The 26558-nt window shown below is 44.6% G+C and overlaps 1 protein-coding gene across 1 annotated transcript in view; it reads left to right on the top strand.

Annotated features, from left to right (window-relative positions):
• Window positions 1-26558, top strand: part of AP1B1 (adaptor related protein complex 1 subunit beta 1) — a 335180-nt gene that overhangs the window by 9019 nt on the left and 299603 nt on the right. The gene's annotated exons all lie outside the window — the stretch shown is intronic.

Below are 26558 nucleotides of genomic sequence, written 5' to 3'. Positions count from 1 at the left end.
CAGTCTTAGCTATTGATGACTGGACGAATTTTACATACCTCAATTTAATTCTTGTAAAATCGAAGTAGGTCATTGTCTTTGATAAGCTTGTGAAGGCCTAGTCTTAAAGCTGGTGACTTGTTGAGCTGAGAGAGGAGCCTTTAATAATCATGTGTATAATGATTTTTATCTTCAAAGTGAGATTCTTACATTTTTGAGACCTCATTTATGTTAAACCTACGTTAAGGTATTTTTTTTAAATCAAGAACTCACTATTGCAACTCCTAGTTTTTGGGACTTTCCCACATTCCTAGCCTCTCAAGAGCGGGGCAGGGAGACAAAAGTCTGCTCCCACCCAGCAGGAGCATTGTTAATGCTCCTGCCGAGTGGAAGCACAAATGCTTTCCCTGCCTCTGTTCATGTGAGCAGGGAAGGCATGTCTGCTCCTACTTGGCAGGCGCTTTGACAATGCACCTGTCAAGTGGGATCAGACAAATATTTCCTTACCCTTGCTCTTGGGTAAATGAGCTGGCCCCAAGGGATGGGGTCCCTGTGGCCTTTACTGGCGTGCAACCCCTTCCTCTCTGGCAGAATTCCAATAATAAAGGGGGCAGGGCCATTCCACTTTTTTAGTGGTGTTGGCCCTGGGGGCTGTGGTCTCAGAGGCTCATGGAGGGTAGTGGAGAGGGCCGCACAACCCCTCCCCGTTTTATTGGAATTCAGTTGCAGTGGGGTCTTTTGAGGCTCGGGCAGTGAGGCAAACACTTACCCCCCCGTAAATTTAACATTGGCCCCACGGATTGTGTCCCCATGGCCTATTGAGGCTTGGGGAGGGAGTGGGGAGCACACACTCTCTCATGTTTGCCTATGAGGATGGGGTCAACAGGGCCTCTTAGAGAGGCTCTGGAAGGAGTCCACCTTCCCCCTTTTTTTGTTTTTTTTTGTTGTAGCGTGGAACTCTGTGCTTTTCCTTTTTTTTTTTTTCTTTCAGCAGATTCGCAGATCCTCCAAGAATTTGCAGCAAAATAAAAAAAAAAAAAAAAAAAAGGCCCATGCAGAATCCCCTGCCACCCTGCCCCTGTTGATATTTTTATTTTTTTATTTTTTACCATCTTTGTAGGTCTCTGGACTGATTCCAGAGTCCTAAAATGGCTGCTGCCACACCCTTGTTTGTGGTGCCAGCCAATTAGATCTCAGGGCCCGCAGTGTGATAGATCAATTTTTTTAGACTTAGTTAGACAAAAACTAATGTATGGATTCACACCAAATCACAAAAAAACACCCTTTCTGGACATAGATCTGTCGTTTGTGCAGTAGCTGTGTCTAAAGTTCCTATGGAAAAATAAATGGGGAAAACGCATTTTGGAACTCCCTCTGCATTGTTTTGGCACCAGATGTTCCCTTCCAGGCAACGCTCCCTTCCTTGTTTCATTATCCATTGCCCAAGTTACACTGGAAAGTCTTTGGGTCATTAACTTGAAAGGTCTACAAATGTAAATCCCTTCAAATATCTTGCATGAGCACATAAAAACCAAGGGGACATGCGCATATGGTACTGTAGGAAAAGGATTGTTATCTGGAAAACGTCTTCTTAGTTTGTGATGTAAACAAACAGGTTTTTGGGTTGTTCGAAGAGGAGCCTTTTTTTCCTCACAAATCTGAGTATTTGCAGAGTGAGAGGAAGGCTTAACCAGTGGGGCAAAGAGCAAAATGATTAGGGCAAAGTGGTGAATGCCGGTGAAGGCACAGGGTCTCTAATAGCACTATGCTAACAATTTCACCTGCATATACTTGAATACATTTTTAACAGGCAGGCGACACATGGTGCTGTGAGTCTGCACCAATCGCAGTGCTGTGTCACTTTGTATTGTTTCTGGCAGTGATTCTTAAACTCTGGTCTGCAAGCAGTTATTGAGGAAGTTAGCAACTGTTTAGAAAATCAAATAATAGCATATTAATAAACTATACATAAAAAAAAATTTTTTTTTAAAATTTTTAAACAATGTGAAGGAATTTCAAAATTGGAAGCTGTTAATTAAGTTGGTATTCTTCTCTTGCTTGTTTTGTGGGACAGCTTGTGTGCAGCAAAAGGAATCTTTTGTAGACAATTGGTAGTCTGATAAGTGCTGACAGAAAAATATCATGCATTTGGGGCAAAAAACAAAATGATATGGTAAGGTCCAGCATGTTGCTTCGTCTTTTAGAAATAAAATAACATTTTTAAATGCTCCAACCTTCTGATTACAATTTTGGTTTTGGCTTGTGTCTCTTTATGAAGTAAATACAGTATTTCATATTTAGTGTATTTGTATGGTGTACACTTGTTTCTGTATTGTTTTGAGATTTTAATCATATAAATGGCTTAGGTGTGGGTTCCTGTCTTCCAGTAGTGATTCAGTGGGGGTCCACAGAAGACAAGAGTAAGAATCACTAGTTTTGGGCGTAGCTTATTCATAATGGAAAATTTGTAAGGTCCTACATATCACTATGACCAGAAAACACCTACTTTCTGCATCATGCCCAGGGCTATGAAAAAACGGATGGGCCAAATAAGTCTTGTTAAATAGTCTCTAATACTTGTGCTGTTATTCAAAAAGGTAAAAAAAATATCAATTCAAGGCAAATGTATTTTCATTGTAGTTAATGAAATACTTGCACTTTTGTAGTTATTGATGAGATAACTTACTAGGTTTTTTCATTTTTTAGTACTTTTATGAATAGAAAAATACAAAACAATGTCCCAACATACAGAAGGATAATACAGTAGCCTTGCACAATGTTAATTAGTAGAGAGACCGGTATACACATATACACATATGCAAAGTAATCAGTGCTACATACAATATAGGTAGAGCAGAGAGAAATATCAATAATTGGTGTATTGTGGATCCCACAGTGAGTGAGGTGATAAGATCAATGTAATCGTGAGTATTCAGCCCACCCACCACTGTCACACAAGCGGCATGGGGCCAGGCGCCTCCTCTCCAGGCTCGCATCTACCTGTAGAGTCAAGTAAGTGATAAGAGGAACCCAGATGTTTTGTGGCAGAGACCTTACAGCATCAATTCCCAGTATGCATCAAGTTACTTTCGACAGTATTCATCGTTCTACACTCAGTCTTTCATTTGAGGGGAGGGACGCCGGCCCCAATGTATGGCCACTCTTTTTGGCCAGAAGTGGCATAGGCGACTAACTGCTAACATTAGGTCGAACATCTTTTATATACCCAGTAAAGCAACCAAGGGGGATCATTGTGGACAATGATCATTGATTAGTTCAGTGGCGGGGAAGACTCTAGTCCAGAACTGGGCCACCCTGTGGCGCTCCCATGCTAAATTGATGATGGTGGCTTCCCTGGCAGTGCATCTAAGGCAATATGCATCTTCTGAGAACCCCATCCTATATAATTGAGCAGGTGTACCATATATTCTATGGAAAAACTTTATATGCCAGGAGTATCTTTCTGAAATTTGGAGAGAGCGCACCAGCCTGAGTGCAACAGGAACACCACTGTTCCACCGCCAAGAAATCAAATTGTCCAGCTAAGCAAACCATGCTTTCTGGGTGCATGCAGGTGCCTTCTCTTGCATTGATGCATATAGATGAGTGATTAGGTAATGAGAGAAGTTTGCTTTCAGTATGTCGAATGCATGAAGTGACATGTATCAATCTGAATATGGCTCTGAGCCTATGATTAAAAAACATCAGGGTGGTGTGCTCAAGGTCATCAGAGACTTGGTGAGATTTAGGGATTGCTCTACCGATTTAAAGGATGCCTAATGTCCGAAACCGTAGACATTGCAACTGAATGCAGTACCCTGATTGTTATTTGTTAGAAGCATGGGGTTTCTGGTCAAAACTATGCCAGGCAAGAGGAGGCAGTCCACCCGGGCCCATAGATTCAGCCAATCCAAGCCCAACACTGTGAAGGCCGCAGTGTCAGTGTCTGTCCGCAGCTGTTTGACAGACAAAGGGAAATATTTAGGGGGCAATGGGACACACAATCTGCCTCAACAGCAGTATGTGGCTAGAACAATAAAGGATGTAGCCAAAAGTGTGCACACTGTGCCTGGGTAAAGAAGTAGTACAGTTCCAGATCAGGTACACAAAGTCCACCCTGTGCAATGGGTAATGTAAGTGTTTTCCATGCAACTCTGGGCTGTTTACCAGCCAAAGCCAATGTTGTGAGGGTGGCCCAGAGGCCTATAAAAATTACTTGGTAAGAGGGATAAGAAGGGTAATAGGAACTTAAGGAGAACCTCCATCTTAGCAGTGGCGACCTGTCGGGGAAAGCGGCAGGTAGGGCCACACTTAGATCTGCTCCTCCAGCCACTGCATAAGCCTACTATAGTTCGCCTTCCAGAGATCGTCGATGTTCCTACTGACCCAAACTTCAAGATATTTGCTAGACCCTGTTGCCCACTGCAGGTGAAATTCTGTTTCCAAAGGATCCATAGCAAAGGTGAGAGCAAAGATGACTGATTTGGACCCAGTTAATAGCTAGTCAGGTGCCTCCGCCAAATTAGAAAAATTTGAGCATTATAGGTTTTATGTTTATTTGGAGGTCCCAAACGTACTGTGTGACATCATCACCCTACATATACACCAAAGACCAATCTGGTAGTATAGGAAAAACCTCCATGGAAATGGTGTTGCCGCAACCCAGCCGCCAGGGTTTCCATCCCGATAACAAACAGAATAGACGACAGACTGCATCTCTGTCTGGTGGCCCTGGTTTTAGAAAAAGTGGGAGGTGACAACACCATTTATGTGCAGCTGGGGTGCATGTGGAGCAATTCAATCCATTGGAGGGAGCGAGAACTGAAAACAAGACACGCTGGAATCTAACACTTTTGTGGAATCCAGGAGTATTGCAGTAGCATAGAGTTGAGGGTCTGTGGAATGGTGGAGCACAAACATAGTGCGCAGGCTATGGGCAGCGGAGCGACTTGTAATAAATTGCTCAGGTCATGCAATACCAGGCAGAAGTGGGTTCATGATCAGTTTAGTAAGAACTTTATTGTATTCTTTAATCATCAAGAGTGGTCTATACGGATCACATTGATTTGGTGGCTTTCCAGGTTTCAGTAACAATGAGTGCTTTCCCTAAGGGAGGGACCTCGGATTGCAGTTTGTGGCACCTCCTCATAGAGCACCAGCAAACGGGGTGAGAGTGTGTGAGCATATCCTTTATAGAAGTAGGTGGTAAGCCTGTCCAAGCCAGACGCTTTATCCCCAGGCATGCTCTTGATGATCTTTAAAAGAGCACATCAAGGTACTGCCTGTGCATATTCTTACAAGAGGATCTGTATTCAGTCAAAAACATTGCCTAGGGTATAGGGTCAGGATCCACAGCCGACCTGGATAAGGCAGTGTAAAAGTGGTTCATAGTATGTATGATGTCAGCAGTGCTGTGCCACTTTTTTTGATCATCCACCAATTCCATGACATAGTCACTAGCTAAGGGTTTACAGAGCATTCTAGTGAGTGTCCTGCTGGCCCTGGCCGCCTCTCCCACACTCCCCACATTTTCTGGACATGGCCTCCCTGCTCAGGTAGTAGGTCTCTCTGGCATCCGCCTCCTTGTATTTCACAAATTTACCCTTAAGACTGGTGAGTATGCTCATGACACCAGACCTGTAGTAGTTGAGTTCAGGTGTATGAATATCTTCTCTAAAGCAGTAAGCTACGCTCAGTGTTGCCCAAACATGCAAGTTCCATGAATGGTGGCTTTGACGTCTTCTACTTCTACTGTCTGGGAGACGGCTAAAGATTGCACGTACTCGAGGATGGCCGATTTGACTTTGTCTCAGAAGACAAAGTCTCTGAGTGCATTTGTAGGGAGTCTCCATAAAAAAATCTCTGCTACGGGCAGTGCGGTTGGTGGGTGTACGGGGGGATGGTGGCAGGGGGGCCTAGTGAAGACTTCTCTAGTGATAAGCCAGAAATCTGTCATTCATAAATGCTATGTGTGTATGTGATATATGGGCCCTGTGTGATCTCCGTTTCCATATGTCCAAGAGATGTCCTGCATAATGGTGTGTATCTGAGCAGCTGACTTAGTTAGGGTGCAGATGTCTAGTGTGACTGCATCTATCCGCTGTCTGATCAAGGATCACATTGAAATCCCAACCCCAGAGCTCAGTGCCAAGACCAAATCCCCAGATCTAATGCCAGACTTCTACAGAGAAGTCATGGCTGTCCACATTGGACACATATAAGGAAGCTAGGTTGACCTACTGGCCATGCAGAATGCCATGCAGGATTACAAATCTGCCCTCTTTGCCACATTTAGCCCTGCAGATAATCACTCTAACTCCCCAGTCATAGTTGGACTAGATGGCAGCATGTGTTTCTGCAATCCAACTAGTGTGCAGTCAGGATTTTGTCGTGCCTTTTTAGATGCAGCTTGTGGAGAAAGCTGATATAAATCTTTTTAGTTCAGATAGGCAAACGCCGGTCAAGCCTTGTGCTGCTCATGTAAACCATAGATATTTCACATCAAACATACAGTGGTGGTCATTTAATATCAGGTAACTTGTATTTGTCAATATTTATGAATAGAGATTTTTTGTACTGCATAAGATCTATGCAGTATTCCTGCTGAATTGCAACACATGTCCCTTGCTGTGGATGGTTAAAAATGTAGAACAACACAGAACCCTGCCCACTCCAACACTCCCACATGGTTAGAAAACAACATTCCCGCCACAACCCCAACTCAACAACCCAACATGATAGTCATGTAGTGATTCTTCCTATGGGCAACCAGAGAGCCAAGCGGTCAACCTGGCTCAGGGAGAAGTGCATGGCAGAGGGTGGTAAACTACAAATGCCCATAAGTAGGGATCAGCAAAAGGCAAATTAAGAAGGAAAACATAATGTGAAGCTTATGATAGTGCAATCTGTGGCCCCACCACCAGCTGCAGGAATATAGAGTTGCAATCTCAGTGCCAGGACCCGACAGGAAGCCATTTCCCAGCACATGGGATGAACCAACAGCCAGTGCTGTACTTGATGTATTTTAGGGCTCAGATCTTTCAATCAAATTAGTCATTGCCACTGAGCTGCCCTCCAGAGTCGCCCCAAGGTGAGTCTGGGCCCTTGGTCAGAAGACCAGCTATCTTCCAGGAAAACCTTACGGGGGCATTGGGTTTGGTAAAGTAATGGACTTTACTATTGAAATAAACACGCAGTGTGGCCGGATATATAAGCGAGTAAGAAGCACCTGAATTCAGAAGGAGACATTTGCTGGGCAGAAACTCATGATTTGTTGCCTGAACCAGAAGAGTATAGTCTGGATACTAGGCAACAGCATTGCCCTCATATTGGATTTACTTCTGTTCAGCAAACAGCTAACGATCGGACACGACGGTGCACCGGGGGGTGGCTGTGGGCCCAAACAGTGGTGCGCTGACTCCTCTGTGAACATGATCGATAGTGTGTTGCCGAATAAGGAGCGAAGCATCGTCTCGGCATAGTTCTCCATTTTATCCAGGTGGACTCTTGAATGCCTAATATGTGAATATTGTTGCTCCTTGATCTGACCTCGAGATTCTTGCTCTTGAGTTTTATCACTTCCAGGACTCTTTATACATAGCAAGTGTTCATCAGTGGTCATGTGGTTGTGTTGTACGTCAGATACGCAACTGACAAGGTGGTCAAAGCGGTCATGGAGCTTGTCAGGTTTCTCCCTTATGAGGTTGAGCCTATTAGTGAGTCTGTCAATTGGAATCAAATATACGGACGCTTTCCTTCACCTCTGTAAGCAGGCCTTCAATGTCTTGGTCTAGGGTGGTATCACCAGGCATGGTTGCTGGCTTGGGACCTCCCTGCAGGTCTGAATCTGCAGGTCTAGTGGAGCGTTGTTGTCAAATGTCATTTTGGGCTGTTTATGGTCATGCTTGCTCATGTTGAAAATGAAAGCCATGAAAGGGGGAGGGTGGGTGGCGGCCGATATCACTGATGCAGAAGCTAAGCAGTGGAATGGGCACAAAAGATGTTGGTCTTATGCACTGGGTTCCCACACACGTCAGGCCACCGGCCCGGCACACTCTACCTGCCACTTGAGCAATAGCCTTGCACTGAAGAAAAGGCCTTGCCTGGAGCTGAACCCTGGACTCCAGGGACCAGTTCACCTAGTGCATCCCCGTACTCTAATGCTGAAAGGACATTCAGGCAATCTAGCATGGAAGCAAGAATGGTGGTCCAGGCGATTTATCACAGGACGGGGCAGGTCCTTAACATCGGACAGCCACCCTGAAAAGGCCTGTAAGCCCCATGCAACCGGGGTGGCAGCAAAGCTACAGCTGAGGCTCCCCAGCAGCTCCCAGGCAGAGGAAGAACCCTGGCCTTGGCAGTCCTCGCACTGACGCAATAAACACAAGTCTTGAGGCTCCAGACCCCGAGTGTATCTTTTGGCACACAATCACAGGGTTTTACAGCCAGCCAGGCCATCCCGCTGCCCAAATCTTTATCACCTCCTTGACCCCGTTGTCTCCGGGGGGGGGCACACAGATTCATGGCTAGCTGCGCTCTCCTAGAGCTTAGCCGTACCAATCACTTGCAGTGAGCTGGTCTTTGTCTCCACACTGGAGCAGGATCCCCATCTTTTCACGAGGAGGCTGGATTTCACCGGGCTCGCACCACTAGGCTGCAGAACAGGGACGGCAGCTTTCAAGACATATCTTTGCAATCTTCCCTACTGCAGTGGAGCCAGTGTTACCTTTAGCGGGAGACGGCATCTGTAAGGGGTGGAGTGTTTATAGATAGGATTAAGCCCTGAACATGGGGATAACTGAAAGATTGTTTCGGTGTCTGAGCCTTACCAAAGAGCAGCCGTGTTGCAGCCCATCTCTCTAGTGCACCTCCAAATGTATTCTATTTCCAGTGTAGTGTTTTTTTTTTGTTTTTTTTGGTGTGTGTGGTAATTTTTTATTAGAGAATTATAACCGTACAGGAATATAGGACACACTGTACCTCCACATTTTACAAAGAAAGAAGAAATAAACATAGGCAAAGGTGATCATCATCTAATGGTCTTGAAAATAGGAAAGAAAGAAGGAGAGGGAAGCAAGACGTTTGGAGGGGTACTCCAGGGGAATGGGTGGGGTATCTGAAAAAATCAGTGATGCACTGGAGAGAGGGTGTTATGGCATATGGTAGTGGCAAGAAACTATTTGCATGTATTCTCTGCTCTCTGAGGAAGTCCTACAGTCAACGGCTGAAGGGGGGGGGGGGGGGGTGTGACGGACTGATTTGCCTCCTGTTAGGCCGAGCCTCATGATGGTCACAATGTATCCTGGGGTGGAAGAGGGTAGAATGGGCTAATGAGAGGTGGTGGTAAGTAGGTTGGGTAAAATAGAATAAGATGCAGCAGAGTAGAATATAGTCAGCATGAGAGGGAAGGGGGGGGTGATGGAGGGGATGGACCGTGGGGAAGGAATGAGCCATAACATTAACAGCAACAGTCCAGACTAGAATGGGTGCGTGGGGGCACTCTGTGGATCTCCAGGAGGAAGGGCGCCCATATCTGTGGGAACAGGATTGTCTGATCTTGTAAATGATAGATGACACGTTCATGGGCAGCAGTCTGGATCATCGCCACCATCCACTCCTCTGGGGTGGGTGGGATAGGGGATCTCCAGTGGCAGAGGATGCATATCTTGGCTGTCACAAGAGTAGTGTGCAGTAGGTGGCGTTGCGGCCGGAACAGGTCTCCCATGTCATGGAGAAGGATAAACGAGGGGGAGAGTGGTTTCCCGAGAGCCATAGAATTTCAGAGAGTAGATCCCACTGCCTCCCATCGAGGTTTAATCAAGGGACAGTCGCAGAGGATGTGGGTCAGATCACACGTGTTTCCGCGCAACGGCAGCATTTTGCATGAGGCAGGGGACCCATTCTGCACAATTTCGCTTGGGTCCAGTACCAGCCGGGAACTGTTTTAAAAAGGCAGAACTTCAAACTGTCTTCCCGGGTTTCCCTTTTCAGGGTGGTCATGATGTCTGTCCAGTCTCTTCCTCCTTTCTTTCTTTCTTTCTTTCTTTCTTTCTTTCTTTCTTTCTTTCTTTCTTTCTTTCTTTCTTTCTTTCTTTCTTTCTTTCTTTCTTTCTCCCATCATGCCCTTAAAGCGGCCTCACCTCACAAGATAAGACAGGAGGGGGAGGCTTGGAGGGCCCAGGGATGGGCTCCCATGGTGCGTCGGAGACAGTGTTAATAGTTGCAGGTACCGCAATGCCAGGCATGGCTTGAGACCATATTCCTCTTGCAGTGTCGCAAATGATTTAATTTCACCATTCTCGGTGAGCTGATCCAAGTGTTCAATACCGGCTGCACACCATTGTGCCCAGTGGAAGGTATCCCCTCCAATGCGTAGGCAGTCATTTCCCCATATAGGGCCCCTCTTGTGGGGATAGGGGTGTACGCCAAGAAGGCATTGTGCCAGGCTGCATGCGTCGCTCCATCACTGGATTATCAGGGCTGGGCTGGGGAGGGAGCTGGCTCTGTACAAGGAGCTGAGGCCGTCCCGGTTGGAGAGCAGCAGGCGCTCAGTGATGATCCATTGTGGCAGGTCCGGCGCTTCAGTTAACATGTACGCCAGTTGAGACAGATGGAGGGCTAGGGCATATTGTTCCACTGATGGAAGTCCCATACCTCAACAAGAGCGGCGGGCCATGAGCTCAGCAGGCGACAGGTGGGAGCGAGAGGAGCCCCTCACAAAAGCTTGGATTGCCATATTGCTCCATCTAAGAGTCTATAGGGGTGTTTGTATGGGTAATACTCCCAGTACAAAGGTGTAGCGCTGTAAAGTAACCATCCGTGCCGCCTGGACTCTACCCCACATGAGTCCACTTTTGATGTGGGTCATGAGTGGGGCCAAATTATCCGCCACTATCCGATCCAGTCCCCGGTTAACAAGGATCCCTAGGTTTTTATGGCAAGATGGCGTTTAACAGAATGGTGAAACCATTGATCGCTGCTCTCGTGGTGTTAGTTTAAAGGGGTAGCGCTTCGCTTTTGTCACTATTCACCCGGTATCCAGATAGGAGCACAAAGCCATCAATGATCTCTAATAAGGATGGGATGGAGCAGTCTAAGTCTGTCAGGGTGTGTAAGATATCATCTGCATATAGGTAGAGCTTGTACTCCTTCCCCTGTACGGATATTCTGGTAAAGAGAGGAGATTGACGAATGGTGGGTCCTAGCGGTTCCATTGCTAGAAGGAACAAGAGAGGCAAGAGCGGACAACCCTGCCTCGTCCCTCTGTGAATTGGTCAGATATGAGGCTGCCACAGTTAATCTGCACCGTGGGACAATCATTGAGTAAACGTACTTGGACTATAAATGTATCACTCGGGACCAATTTCTGTAGCGTCACGAAAGATAGTCCCATTCGATACTGTCAAACGCTTTTTTAGCGTCGAAGGACAAGGCTAGGGGCTCTTCTGGTAGGTTCTTGGCTTCCCATGGGGCATGTGAGAGGAAGCGGAGATGGTTCCTAGAGGTGCGTCCCGGGACAAATCCCACTTGTGTAGGATTTATTAAGGCTGAGGGGACCTTCCGTAGGCAGGACGCCAATACACTGGAGAGGATTTTGACATCGCCGTTAAGAAGGGATATGGGGCGATAGCTGCTACAAAGGAGGGGATCCCGTCCGGGTTTAGGAAGAACTGCTATTAATGCCCTATTGGAGATGGAGCCCAGTGACCCCTCACGGCTGGCCTCTCAGAAGGCTTCCTATAGAAGGTCAGCTGACTCTTTGCTGGCACATTTGTAAAATTCTGAGGGAAAGCCGTCCTCCCCTGGTGATTTGTGGTATGGGAGATTAGATATGGCATGTGCGGTTTCGATTTTACTGATCTCCCCATCTAGTAGGGCGCATCCCTCGCCGACAAGAGGGGGAATTCCAGAAAGGACTCCAGTTGGGTAGGGCTAGTTGCCGTTTCTGGTGTGTATAAGCCTTGGTAGTATTTTGCGAACTCTTGAACTATATCTTGAGGGCAAGTAAGGAGCTCACTAGGTGAGAAAGAGATCGCAGGAATGCCCTGTGCAGCTTCCCGCTATCGAAAATGAGCTGCTAAGAGTCTGGCCGTCTTTTTCCCCCTGTTCATAATGACGTCCCTGTAGGCGTTGCAGCGCATATTCGGCCTTGGAGGTATACAGTTAGATGAGGACCATCATAGCACTCTACAGATGCGGTGCACTGACAGCGAGGGTTGGGCAGTATACAACTGGGTGAGAGATGCAATGTTGCTTTTCAATTCAGTTTGGTGAGCTATCTTTTGTCTATTGGCTATCGCTGCATTGTGCATCATTTGCCCCCAAAGAGTTGCCTTTGCGGCCGCCCCTACAGTAACCTCTGGGAGTGGACTGAGCCCCGATTTATCCTGCAGGTAGGTGGAGCGAGTAGTTCCCGATCTTCAGTTTAGCGAACACATATCTCCCTTCAGGGTCAGACCACGTGCTAGCAATGGTAACGGGTAGGGTTTTACGCAGCAGGATCGCCACCCCACACTTCCTAGTTGTCCCACACCCCGCCATTGGCGGTGCCCGACAGCGGCTAAAAATCATTTTCCCATCCCAATCCCGGCGCAGTTTGGTAGATTCCACGTCATCAAGACGTGTCTCCTGTAGAAGAGCCACATCTGCCTTTTTGGATTGATGATAGGAGAGTACCTTTTTCCATTGTGGGTCATGCCATTGACATTCCAGGAGATAACATGGAATGGACGGGAGGGGGTAGTAACCCTACCTACCATATCACCAGTATGGATATGTAGCGAATGAGAGGTGGCAAAGAGGGATCCGAAAGGGAGGGGGGGTGCTGTGAGTGAGGTGGGAGGGATTCCAGGCCAGTGGGGAGGGGGATGGGGAACACCAGGACGGGGCTATTGTCTCTTTCTCACCCTCAGTCAGGGGATAGGCATCAAGGTTCGCCATCTAGTGGTTGCCGGGACAGGGGGGATGACAGTACCTCTGCTGGCCCAAGGACCCCGGCCCCCTAGTGGGGTCCCCTCCAATTTGCCCCACCACTATCCTTCCACCTCACAATTCATCATAGGTCCCAGTCCAATCTTTGATCTGTTGCGGTTGGTCCAGTGGGGGGGGGGGGTAGGGGAACAAAGGGAGCTGATGTGAGGATGATCAAGCGGCCGTCTCCTGGTGTGCTTCAATGTCTGATCCCTGCGCCACCTCCAAGAAACTGAGTCCAAGTCGACCCCAGCAAGGCACTAATGAGGACAGGTGGCTACATAGCCACAGACTTCGCGGGTGGGGGGGGGTTCTCCTGGGCGCATGTGGTACACAGTGGGTGCCCCGGTCTCCATTATTAGACAGCCAGCAGCAGTGAAGAGTAGAGAAGGGGGGGGGGGGACCCACCTCTAGGACGAAGATGAGTTCCGGCAGAGGTGTGATGAAGCGCTGTTGGTCCCAAGGGCAGTGATCTTTGAAAGTCTCCCCCAAACAAGGGGGATAGGGGGAGGTCATGCCCCTACCTCCAGGCGGGGCTGGCGGTGTTGAGTTGTACCCCGAGGGCTTCAGGTCCATGCTCCTCCTTGCCCCGTCTAGTGGGGCTCCCTAGATGTCAGGGTCCCTCTTCATCTTCTGTCTCCCCTAGAACATTGCAAAAGGAGAAAGGGGAGGCGGGACGGGGAGGGAGTGCTTGCATGATGAGGCTCCCCGGATGTCCATTGCTCTGGTGCTGGCAGGGGGGCTAGGAGGGCAACTGACTCCAGTGCGTGCCCCCGCAGTGCAGGGCCGAAGAGACACAGCAAGATGCACCGCACTAGGCCTTGTGGCTGTGACTGCTGTGCACTGCTAGGACCGGCGGCCAGTGTTCTTTCTCAGCCTGCCGGCCAGGGCACACCACCAGTGCCCTCCCCCAGGCTGATGGTAATGGCCTCTGCTGCTCCCAGGGTGCTCCCACCCCCATCCAGGGCCTGCTGATGTGCAGAGCTCCTCGCTCAGGCGGCCATCATCTTCCGTGGCCAGACCACACCCCCTCCAGTGTAGTTTGAGATATGTTTTCTTCAATCATTTGATGACTTGAGCAACGTATTGTTTTTGGTGCAGGTATATCTTAAGGGGAGAAAAATCTATTCAGATATTGTTGCTCAATGATGATGCATTTTGCTTTGGCCTGAAGTATTTCCTGAACTGATAGTCGTTGCTGATTGGTCAATTTGGAGTACTGCTATAATTCAGCATCCCATTGCTTGATTTGGTTTTCGGTGTTTATTTATTTATTTTTTTGCTCACTTTGTCGTTGGAATATTCTGGGTTTTGAAAGGCTCTAATTGTACTCCAGTGGTTGTCTAGCTTGGCTTGTCTGGTATGAGTTGTTCCTTTGGATTCTCTGTGTAGAAGTATTGTTTCCACACATTTCCACCTACAATAACTAGTTATTTTCCTCCTGCTTCGTCTTACTCTTCTTTTACTCCAGAAGATGTTTGATGAGACCATCCGCAATTTCATGTAGTTGTCATGAATCATGGTGGTTCCTGTTTTTTAAAAATCTTGTTAGTGTCTTGAATCTAACAGGTGCTCTGATATTTCCACTCTAGGGCCGGTTCCTTGGTTCTGTGGCTTTGTTTAGGCAATTTTCATGCTTCATTGTGGAGTGCTTTACATTGAAAGTCGAACCACGTTTTGTGTGGCTTCTTCAGCTTTTCGTTGTGGTTGTGTTACAGGCTGACAACCTCTTTCAAGATGTTTGTGATGTCCTTAGAGACCTGTATTCTCTTTGTAAACCAGGTGTGTGACCTCATTCTACCTTCCCTTTCCCCATCTCCCTTCCACTCTCTCCCCTCATCTCCCACTCATTCCCCTTCTCTTCCCTCGCCTCTCCACGCCCTAATGAATCTTTGTCACTTCTTCGTCTCTCGCTCACTCTTTACTCCCTTCAGTTTGCCACCCCAACGGGTTACACCTCATGTTTTGCTGAGTCTTTACAGATTTACATTTATTGTAGTACTGTGCATTGGAATTTTAGAATCCTTGATGGTGTCCTCATGAGAATTATTACGCAACCTTTTTTTGCAAACCAGTGGCTTTCACCTAATTTTGAAGCCTGATAAAGTAAATTCCTGTAATAGTTCATTGTTGTATCCATGCACCAGGGGACCATGTGAGCAAATTGTTACTAGATCGGCCTTTATTTTCATTCCTGGTATGTGATGTATGTACTGATTTATAGCCAGTGACCACTCACTCTGTAATGGGGTATAATCTGTGTTCCCCAATCTTCACTGTAAGCAACATTCAGCAAGGCATACTTCCTGTGTTGTGGCATTTAACATCATGTTTTGCATATTGTCTATATCTGGGGTTCTCGGTTGCATGTTTGCCTTCTTTCTTAGTAGTTTCAGGTAGTCTGTTTCTGTGGGAAGGCTGCAGCTTTCTACTGTGTTAGAAATTTTCTTCTGATATCTGGGGCATTTGGATGCACGTTTACTTATTTTGTAGATTTGGAAAAATGTATCACTTCGGTCATGGATTATCCAGATGTTTGCACTCTATCTTTCTAAAAGTGTAGTGTATATGTCTGTAGTTGTTGATTGGCATTGCTGAGGACATTTGTCTGGTGTTCCGGGGCATGTTTCATGTAAACAAGTTGTATTTTATTTAGACACGTTTTCTTATTAGGCCAGATAGTCATGCCAGTGATCAGAGTCATTAACCAAAAACCACAGCCCTCTTTTGTTGTTGTTGTTGTTGTTCTCAGAAATCCATATTTGAACACTTGAAAGACAGCTAAAAAGCTTATTCAGAGAGGCTGGACCCTCCTTGGCCTGACCAAACATGCATTAAACCAAGTATCTCTCTTATAACAGTGCAGAGCAGTCAAAAAATCTTAGATGCTGGTCGGGGCAAGCTACATGGTAAAACATGTAGGTAACAGCAACAAACCCTGAGGTACACTGAATTTCACCGTAAAGGTTTGTGACCGACAAGGAGGAACTTTTTAAGCAGTAGTATAGCAATTCATGTTGGTCTGGTACCAATTCAGTAGTTAAAAAGTTTAACAAGCACTTTAAGCCAGGGCAAAATCTCTGTAATGAGTGATTGAAATGTATTTAAAGGATAAATGTAATCTGGAGAATCTGGGTTAATGCAATTTAGGATCTTACTGACCATTCCTTGTGAAGTTTTTACAATTAGCAGACAAGTGAAATGAACAACTAAAAGTTTGATACGCAGCTGAAACTAACACCTTCTGGACCCAACATTCATTAGCCACAGTTTATTCAGTGTTTGGTTTGAGTCTTAGATTGTTAATAATATTTTGCATATCACCTGTGTTATATTGTGGGGCTGTGCTAGAGTACTGTTGACTTCTGAGGTGTATTTTACTAGTGGCAAATACAATCTCAGTCAATTGGGCAGTGGTGCCAAGCAAGTTTGCTGCAATATGTCAATAATATTGTTCCCTGGGTGCAGCATTGGACAAGTGTGTAACTTGAAGCCCCAGGTGCCTAGTTCCATCAAAGTATCTGAAAAAGACCTTCACCCAAAAAAGCCAGGGGTCTGTGTCCAATCAGGGAAGAATTCTTCTCAACAGTAGTTAAGGAACCAACTGGTCTTCTAGATGTGAAGGGAGAATTAGTAGTGGGTGGTCAGGCAGTATAACACCCCTCTGGGATACCCAACTTTAAGGTGTCTGTGTCATGAAAACAGAGGCTGTAGTCAATACTTTCTGGTGGTGTGTGCTCCATGAGTCTTCAGGCACTGATTTAGCAGTTCCCTTGGGGTCATGGATCAACAACTGTTGGAAAACCCATTGAAATGATGATGGATCTTTGTCTGTGTCCTCCTTGGTCTAGGCCAGCTGTGCAACTGAGATTCCATAACCACTGGACCACTGGTCCGTGTCTTTGTCTGGTGACATGATTGTGGTTTGGTCTTCCCCAATATTTGGGTCTTGGCAGCAGCCTATTGCAGACAGAATTGTATACAAATGGCAGTAACATACCATGCTTTTCTCTCCCTGAATTAGTTGTTGGTTGTATCCTCTACACCATGTTCAGTAAATAATAGTTGGTAGCTAGAAAATTAACTTTGTTCGGGTGTTTCCCTGTTGAGAGCAAGACCAAGCCATCAAGGAAAGTAATTATCTGATTCAACATGGTTGTTTTGAAGAGTAATGGAACTGGTGACATAATGCCTCCCCATAGATTCACAAGCTGCACTCAAGTTAACACACAAGCCACTTCTGTTAAAGCTTAGAAAAAATAGTTTGGTCCCTTTTAATTTAGATCTGTACTTCTCTGAGATTGCTGTCTTGAAGGGCATACCTTTTTCAACAATTGCCTTCTCTTGGAACTACCTAGTAATTATTCAGTCTTGCTTTCATTTTTCAATCCAGTAGTGTTGAGGAATTTGAATGGACGTCTTTATGGGTCTATGACAAAGGCAATGAATTCTTAATGTGGATCTGAATATTGTTTGTCAGCGTTGGCAACATTTCAGTTTAAGTCCAAGGCTTTGTGTGACCTGAAGTGTCTGATTTGTGCTCCGGCCTTCTAAGTACTCATTACCTCTGAACGCCAAACTCTGTAGTCTTCAGGAAGTGCTACCTGTTTCTGAGATGCCTCATGTCAGTCCTTTCCGAGATCTAGTTATGTTTATGCATAAATCATAAGAAACCTCTTGCCACCTTCTTTCCCTAGGCCCATTCCTTGGACATTTGGCAATCACAACTACATGGTACATCACTGCCATTTCTAAGCACTTGGTGAGACTAAAAACTAAACAGGTGTTTCAGGAATTATTTGTAGCCATTTTTTCCTTCAGTTGGTTTACAATTACCTTGAGGGTTTTTTAGAAAGTTCTTGTGACCAGTGACCTTAATGGTGGGGATGGCTAAAGTTAAAACTGCCATCTACTTATCCGTCTCACTGTCCTTGATGTATTGGAAGACAGGTTGATATGTGCCAAGACTGCATCAGTGACATATAAGAGTTATGCTCTTTTTAATAGCACAGTAGTTACTCTCAAGTTTACTGTCTTTTCCAAAGATGCTAAACTAACTACGCATTTCAAACCAGTGCGTCAAAACTAATGCTGAGCCTGTCGGAAAACATTGTTCAGATAATTGAGAATGTGTACTTATCTGTTTGTCTGACCTTTAAATCACTTCTTGGAAGAGTTCAACCAATAAATGCAGTTAACATACGGTTAAAATAAGTGGTGGACGATTTAAACAAGTACGTTCCAATAAAAATTATTTTATAAAGATATATGTAGTACCTGTAATTGAAGGAAAGATGCATAGAACGTGGGGTGGAAATCAAAACACGTAAGGCAGAACTGGAAAGAGTGAAATGTTCTCCAGGAAAATGCCTTTGTTTGGCAACCGCTGTGTCCTTCAAGTTAAGCTGGCGCTTGGGACAGAAAGTTTCTCATCATGTTTGAACTTAAAGAAAAAAAACAAAAAGCATTGTCAAAGCCAGTAGGTCATACCTTTCTACTGTGGTTGTTGAGCTGTTAGCACTGCCAATGTTTATCTATCATGTATTGTTTGGAAAAAAGCAAAAGAAAAAAATACAAATACTGGTGGAAAAGGAATCATACATCCTATGGTATCTCAAAATGTTACATTGAATTTGGTGTTTCCGTCTTTATAATTGCCATGTCTTATTTTTCAAATAAACTTGGGGAAACTGAACAGAATTTTAAAACAATAAAGAAGCATTACAATGCAAAGAGGAAAATCTTGTCAAGGCTTACTTTACTTCACGCTGGATTCAGCCATTCGGTTCTCCTGTAGAGGAAATAGTAGGATACTTCTTCTGGAGGCTCATTAATCTAAGTACACCACCTGTCTCAGACATCTGGTAAGTGAGTCAAGCAAATGGCCCTTCCCACAGCGCCATAAAAGCCTTTGTGTGCTGTAGATCGTGTTTCTTGCGGAATGTGCAGTGCAGGAGACTGAACAAAAACAATCCTTAACAATGTCATACCTCGGCAATTGTATCTCTGTTGCTGTGCTTTTACAGATGAGCTAGACGGATTGAGGAGAAACACTGAAGCAGGCATGGGGGTGAAGCAGTATATGAAGAAGAGAGCTAGAAAACTCATGCACTCTCATGGAGTGGTGGATGAAAAAGAAAAAAAAATAGTTCCCTAAATGTGAGCAGTGGAAGGTTACGAGTCACCCACTTAAAAGGATTGTTAAGAGGTAGTACACCAGGGAAGGTGCAGATACAAGAAGCCTAAGGGCCTGATTTAGATGTTGGCAGATGGATTACTCGGCCATAACAGTGACGGATGTCCCGTCCGTCGAAAATCTAAATACCATTGGAAATAATGGGATTTGCAGGGGTGTGGAATTTAATAATATATATACTTGTCCATGGGTCAGGTTGCTTCTTAATTCTACTTGTCCTGTAAAAAAAATCTACTTGTCCCTTTGGGTGCCATGTAGTGCGGCAACAAATTATGGCAGCAATCTCATTATGAAAGAGCTCTGAAAATAGCCTCTCTGATTATGCCAGGGCTAGTACCATTCTAGGGATTGAATACTAGCAATTTCAAGCCCTACTTAAGCAATTTCCGTATTTTGCCACCTTTCCGCAGAGCTACATACTGGGGCTTGTGGAAGCAGTAAGCAATAGTTCCGCTGTTGGATTGCCTTTGAGTCTGTGAAAACCTACTAACTTGCATGTTTTAAGGATTTTCACCAGCTCTTCTCTAATCTTTTCCCATACTGAGAAATGTTGGAAATTTACTCCTGAAAAGGGAAGAGGTAGAAATTCTGCCAGGGTTGGGGAAAAAAGTGGTTGGAGGGAAAGTGAACTTGTAAACGCTCAATAGATTTTCGCATGAGCAAATCTACACATATATATTTTTGCTTGTGCTAAAATACAGTTCATAAGTATTTTCTAGCAGTCCGATTTCCTGGAGTACTTCTGTAAATTCTTGTTTCATGAGAGCCACTTACTCAAAGACATATATCATGGGTGCACTTTTGTGAGTTTCTTTAAGAATTGGGCCCCTAGTTAGGTCTGGCATCAACAAAGACATTTTGTTTTTAATTAAAATTTTATTTCCCTCTCCATCTATCGGCTAGCTTTACTGTGAGTGATAGCTTTCTGCTCTTCTGCAAGGAGCATATTGGCACACAAAGTAGTTTTGTTTAGTGCCAGGAACTACTGTGGCCTTTTTGAGACCAAAAACGTTTTTTGCCAATCTTTATTACAATGGTCAGGGCCTGGCAGCTCCCATAACAATAAAATGTTACGAAAGCAATGCTAAAACAAGACCCACTTTGACAAAACCAAAGGACTGGCAACCAATGTTGGATCAGTTGGCTTTGCCAGTGCTTGTTTACTTTCATGCTTCCCATAATCGTATTGAAAATGGTTATACTGATTTTCTACTATGAATATTTTTTGGAAATGGTAGCATTCATCAACACATTTTACTGAATGATGCGCCAATGAAATAGTACCTAAAATTTCACAGTAATTTAGCAAAAGTTTTTTTCCCTACTTGCAGTTTTTTTTCTGAACATTTTATTTTGATAGCAAAGAATCCTCAATCTCGTTTACAAACTTCGGCAAACATTTGCATCTAATCAGAGAACATTCTGGGAGCATTATGCGCAGTCTCATGTTGTTAAACTTTTCAAATGTGTGTACACCTTTTTTACTGGAACCACTGTCAGTAGTGGAGTGTGATCTTACAATGTTTATTTAGAGTGCTCACCCTAATAATAAAGGTTTTGCATTAATTAACCAAAAATACAAGTTCGGACAGCATTAACATAACATGCAAATGTTACCTTGACTGCAGGCAGTTCCTCCCTATAAACTGGCAGCCAAAGGGTTTGGGCTGCACAGGGTTGGGCCTACTTGTCCCAAAGACAAAATAAACATGAAAATGTGTTGTCCTTGACCGCAAACAATATGTCCTGGGTGTCTAGCTATAGGAATTCCACACCCCTGGATTTAGATTTCAGCAGACGGGATATCTGTCACCGTGGTGACAGAGTAATCCATCCGCCAATATCTAAATCAGGCCCTAAGAAGCCATCAATTAAAAAGTAAGGAAATAAAAGTGGCAATAATTCCAACCATTTATAAGCAGTGGGTTAGCTGAAAGCACACTGTAAGATTGCAATAGGTCTTTCGCACAACACAGTTTGCACGCCTGGTAGGTTCGACCTAACAATGAAACATTACCACAAATCAGTACCTTCCCACAATGCATGAAACACTTGTAACATAAAATGAAATTACTGGGAAGGTCTTTTCTAACAAAAGTGTACCAGTTGCTTTTAAATATGTTGCTGTGGTGTAAGGCAGGTTGACAAACCTATCTCTGTGAGAAGCAGAACATGTAAACTAAAGATGATCAGCTGAAGAAAATGGTTTACAAAAACAAAAATCGCAGGCTACTAGCAAATGAAACCGATGTAGAGAAATGTAAATGTAATTTTCCAGTTGATTTAATGTGGGTACGACTGTGCCCACACCATAGTATCTGTGAACAGTACAAAAGTTAGGATAGGAAGTATCAAATAGTGCTGAGGTTGAGGAGAGCACTGCAGAACAACATATCTAACAGAAATGTCAATAGTAAGGTTAGTCTTTGTTTGACATATTATGGAGGCAGCTCATGCTACTTTAGGCTCTGCAGTATACTCTTATGATCTACAGTATCAAATTCATTGGAGAAGTCTAGTGTCAGAAATTAGATTGTCATTTGGGGTGGATGGTAGTCCTTTGCAGGTAACAATTGCACTTTTTTCTGTCTGGTCCAGTAAAGGTTTCAATAATTTAAACCTGAGCTCAACCCCTAGTTGTTATGGCCCAGAGCAGACAGACTTAATCTAAGAAAATGTGTAAAGCATTTACAAGTAACAAAACAGTTTAAAAAGTCAAAAACACAAAACAAAATTCCCACTTCATTTTATAGAAACGGAGAAAGCTATAACAAAAACAATGACCGCAAAAACAACTAAAATCCAGGAAGGCGATTTGGAGATATGTTTTTTTAAAACTTTGAAGAAGAATAGCACAAAAAAAAGCAAAAAAGCAAAAACAAAGTAAAAAAAAAAAAAAGAGTATAGCTCCAACCGCGGGCAACTAGTCACACTAGACAGAGATATGGGTAAGGTTTAAAGCCAAATGCGGTGGCACGCACATCGAATGCAGAGACCAGGCTTGTTCTGGTCTGAAGTTTTACCTTTAGACTTGGGCCCTCATTACGAGGCTGGCGATCTTAAGACTGCCAGTCTTGCAGTGACGGTCGGACTACAGCGGCATTACGAGTTTGGTGGGCAGACCAGCCTAAAAACTGCCGTCCTCGCCAGGATCAAAGATCCTGACGGGCTGATGGTGTTCCTGGTTGTAATCAGCCAGGGTGACGCGGAATTCGGCTCTGCCCTGCTGATTACAAACTTGTTCTCTGCTAGTCTTTTCATGGTGGACGCTGAATTCGGCTCTGCCCTGCTGATTACAAACTTGTTCTCTGCTAGCCTTTTCATGGTGGTTTGCCCACCATGAAAAGGCTGGTGAAGAACAAGCGTCGGGCCCCCTTCCCAGCACCATCGGCATGCGTGCTGTCTGCTTAGCAGACAGTGTGCATTATGAGGGTGCACTTCGGCCCCCTCTGGGCCTCCCTTAAAGGAGCCGAGTACTATCTCGTAGCACTGTTCTGCTGTTCAGACCGGGGGTGAACGCACTATTTCAAGGTGTCAGTCAGGTCAGGCCGGGGGAAACCTTGTAATAGGACGCCACCACAATGTCAGTGGCGTCCTCCCTGTGAGTTTGGCGGTCCCGCAGTTGGGACCATCATACTCTTAATGAGCTCCTTAGTCTCTGAAATGGAAGTAAAAAATTCCTCAGTCGTGCAAAGTAGCAGGCTGTGGGGGAGATGGGTTCCACCACACAGATAGCTGTTGGATGAAGTCCCAGAGAAGCTGTTGACTTTTGGCTGGAAAGCTCTGATCAGGGGAAGTTGAAAATGCGCTCACTAGTAAGGTACCTTGATGTCTGGATACTTTTGGCACCATTGCCAGCTGAAGATTTCTACTTTCTGATGAAGTCACTTTAATAGAGCTCAGATTCCTCCAGAGGTGCAAGGCTGCAAGCTGTGGATGAACAGGGCTTCATAAGGCTGGGTACCTTCTCCACGATGTCCCATTGAAACAGATTTGCCGCTGCGTGAAAGCTCCAAGCAGAAGTAACCTGAATCTTTGGCCCAGCGGCAACCCACCTTGATCAGATTGACTTGGCAGGTTTGTCGAGGGGTTCTTTTGGTTCTCTAGACAAAAAGCTTTTACACAGTTTATAAGTCTATGTTCTAGGCAGGATGAGTAAACTCTAACATGAGCTGAGGGCTCCAGGTCCTCAGGAAAAGCGCTTGTGGAGGGGTCAGGACTCACTCCAGCAGAAGACACTAGCATGGTCCAGGACAGGTCAAGTAGAAGCTGGTCAGCTGGGTGTTTCAGGAGAGTTGGCTTTTTGCAGCTTTTGTGTCCCAATAGCGTAACAGGAGGTCAGTCAACTGACCCATGGTGTCTACTACTTAGTCCTGGTACATGTGGGAGCAGGTCCAGTCATTTGAGTTCTTCACTCAGGTCACACAATAGTAGCTGCATTGCGTTTTCTGTCTTCCACGCTCTCAGGTGTGTTTTGAGAAGGGTGCTCATGGATGCCACATTTATGCCTGGCACTAACCTGTGGGTGGGGTTGACTCCTGCCCCATCTCTACCTGCATTTGCAGCAATACCTGTGTGTCCTACTACAAACAATCCCACAGTGCACATCTCTACCAGAAGCAATTTGGCAGTGGTGTGGCCAGAGAAATGGAAAACTAGTTGTGAGGGCAGCTTGTTTCCCTCTGGGGTTGGTGCCAGGCTTGCTAGGAGGAGAATGGAGGGAGCAGGCCCAGGTATGCGCTACATGCCTGTGACTGGGCAAGCCCCTTTAAAGAAAATTAAGTTCCTGGGCCCTGCCCAGATGGTCATCTTGTCAGAGGAATAGGCCACCTCCCCATTACAAAGTCCTTTGTCTCAGCACTTGCAGGCAATTCACACCTCATCCAGAGCAGACAGTAGGAAGCTCGTGCAAATGGGCTTCTAGGGGCTCTAGGCAAATTAACGTTGACCTTTTAAAAGAAACTTAGATCACATGTTTGTTACAAATTCAACTACACCAATGAATTAGAGTTGGATAAATATTTTAAAATGTCAAAGAATTAACTTTTTATCTGGTTCTTAGGTGGGAAAACCATTATTAACGTTCATAATGTATTCAGTGCTTTCCTATGGAAAAACTAACCCTGCTACAGTGGAAATAGCATTGACAGTTTAGGAGCATGTTTAACATTACATTTTTGTCCTACGTTTAAATATCATGCACCCTGCCCTTTGAGCATTTAAGGTTTACTTAGGGGCCTGCAGTCATATAATGCAGTGCCACTTTAATGGTGGCACAATATGTGCTGCAGGCCACTAGTGACATTTACCTTATAGGTTTTGGGTACACTTTTCTACCATATACTAGGACAGTGGTTTTTAGAACCTTGGCCCACTTTTTAGAACAACTAACTTTTGTGGCCCACCTACCTTTATTGGACCTGACTCAGGGCAATTTTTCTTTTAATGTAACTAAAGCATTGTGAGGAAGCACATTGTCATTTGCAGGCAGCACATTTTCCATTGAAACATGCACTAACTTTGCACAGCCATACAGTTTTACTGATTAAAGCTATATAGCATACAAATGGTAACTTGTAAATCAGGTTGTGAACAGTTAGCATTTGATCATCACCAAGTAAAGTTTATTGATTTGTTTTGAATTGCAAAAACATGTGCTTCATTTTTGCTTTCTTAAGTGCTGAATGCATACAATTCATTTACAGGTATTTAGATATTGTTGTGTTTAAAAAAAATAGTGACATCCTGCAACCTTTCCTTTCACTTTACATGCACTCCAGTGAGATTATCACATAATTCACTTTAAAACTCCTTTAACTTTGCAAACAGAGAGAAAAGTAAACACCAGTCCCATGTTGGTAGAACAAGCAGCAGTTTGTCAGAAGATATAGCCTGACATTCGACTTTTGTCTTTGAAGCACGGGGCAAATGTGACAAATTAAATACGGAATTTAAAGGTGTCTTTATTTATTGCTTGGACTTTCCTGACCCACCAAAAATCTGCATGCGACCGACACACAGTTTGGGAAACACTTTATTAGGGACTTGTAGTAAGTTAAATATGCCAATTAGGTGTATACCAAATCAGCATGGTTTTAGGAATCAAAGCACATGCACTGATTACTGGGCAGCAGTATCCCAGTGTGCTGAGCCGAAAAATCAGCAATACAATCTAACACAAAGTGTGATAACGCAAAAACGGGCATTTTCTTTCCTACATCTAACATCACCAGCAATTAATCACCTTCTCATTCATTGCTTGCAAGGCTTCACACCAAGCCGCTATATGGGTGGTCTCTGCCTCATGTTCCAAATTACATAGGAGAGAGATGGTGATAAGTCCAAGCAGTCTGGGAGTGGGCTTTTCTATTCTTTCCCAGTATTTGTGCCGAAATCTGTAAGCTGATGAGATGACATGGAAGCATTGTCCAAGAGAAGAGATTTTTTTAAACTCTGCCGAATTTCTTTTTTCAGGGACTTTGAAACCTTTCGGACCCTCAAAGATAAATAGTTTATGCAGAAATTCAAAATTACCCATAGGGCACTAGAAATTTAATTTTAATCTACAGAAAAGGGCCCATTCCCCCAACCTTTGGCCGATTTTAGGATGCAAACCAGGCTATATGTATTCTGCTCAAAAGTAAAATCTACAGCTCTCTTCAGGACATTTGACGACCTCCAGTCATTAAGGGCATAGTCTTTCTACCTTGCAACTCTCAATTTGTAACCATCTTCCTCTCTCAGTTTTCATCTTTTTCTTGGCTGTCTTCATGTTATCCTTGGGGTTCAGTTTCAGGCACTCGGCAGATGCCATCAGAATATTTTGGAGATTAAAACAATGAGTTCCCACAGCCTTTTTGTAGATTCTTCAACAGGTTATTTTATGATTTCTGCAGATCATTGGCCCACAAGAAAATGAACCAGTTGCATAGAGGAAACTTGAGACTCTTCCTCAATTAGTAAATAAGTGTTATGTGCAAATGTCAGTATTGTTGTGCAGTGTCCTCAAACTACATAGTCAAGGGTGAATGCCGAGAGAGATCTGAATTTGCATGAGGGTTTCTGATTCGCAGGTTGAATTTTGTTCATACTGGTGCTGAGGAGACAGGATATATTCATGTAGGTTTGCACCTTCTTTAGGATTAGCAAAATTTGTAGTCCCAATAGCTGGCTGAACCCAGGGAGAGTGCTGTCACGGATTCCTTCATCAGTGCAGGATAGGGTCAAGTTCTCTCAATACATGTATGTTTATTTTTCTTTTTAGTTTGTTCTCCTTAGCTTTCAAATTTACTCTTTTGTGTGCAGTGAAGGAATCATTGTTGATGATGTTTAAAACACTTTAGATAATAAAAATGATATACTCTGACAGGGTTAATGTCCATCGAGGGACTGAGAAAGAGACAACTCACTAGGT

This window comes from Pleurodeles waltl, chromosome 11 (genome assembly GCF_031143425.1).
Source record: "Pleurodeles waltl isolate 20211129_DDA chromosome 11, aPleWal1.hap1.20221129, whole genome shotgun sequence".
Taxonomy (NCBI): domain Eukaryota; kingdom Metazoa; phylum Chordata; class Amphibia; order Caudata; family Salamandridae; genus Pleurodeles; species Pleurodeles waltl.
Note: the sequence above shows the minus strand (reverse complement) of the source record. Positions and strands in the feature narration are given on the sequence as shown.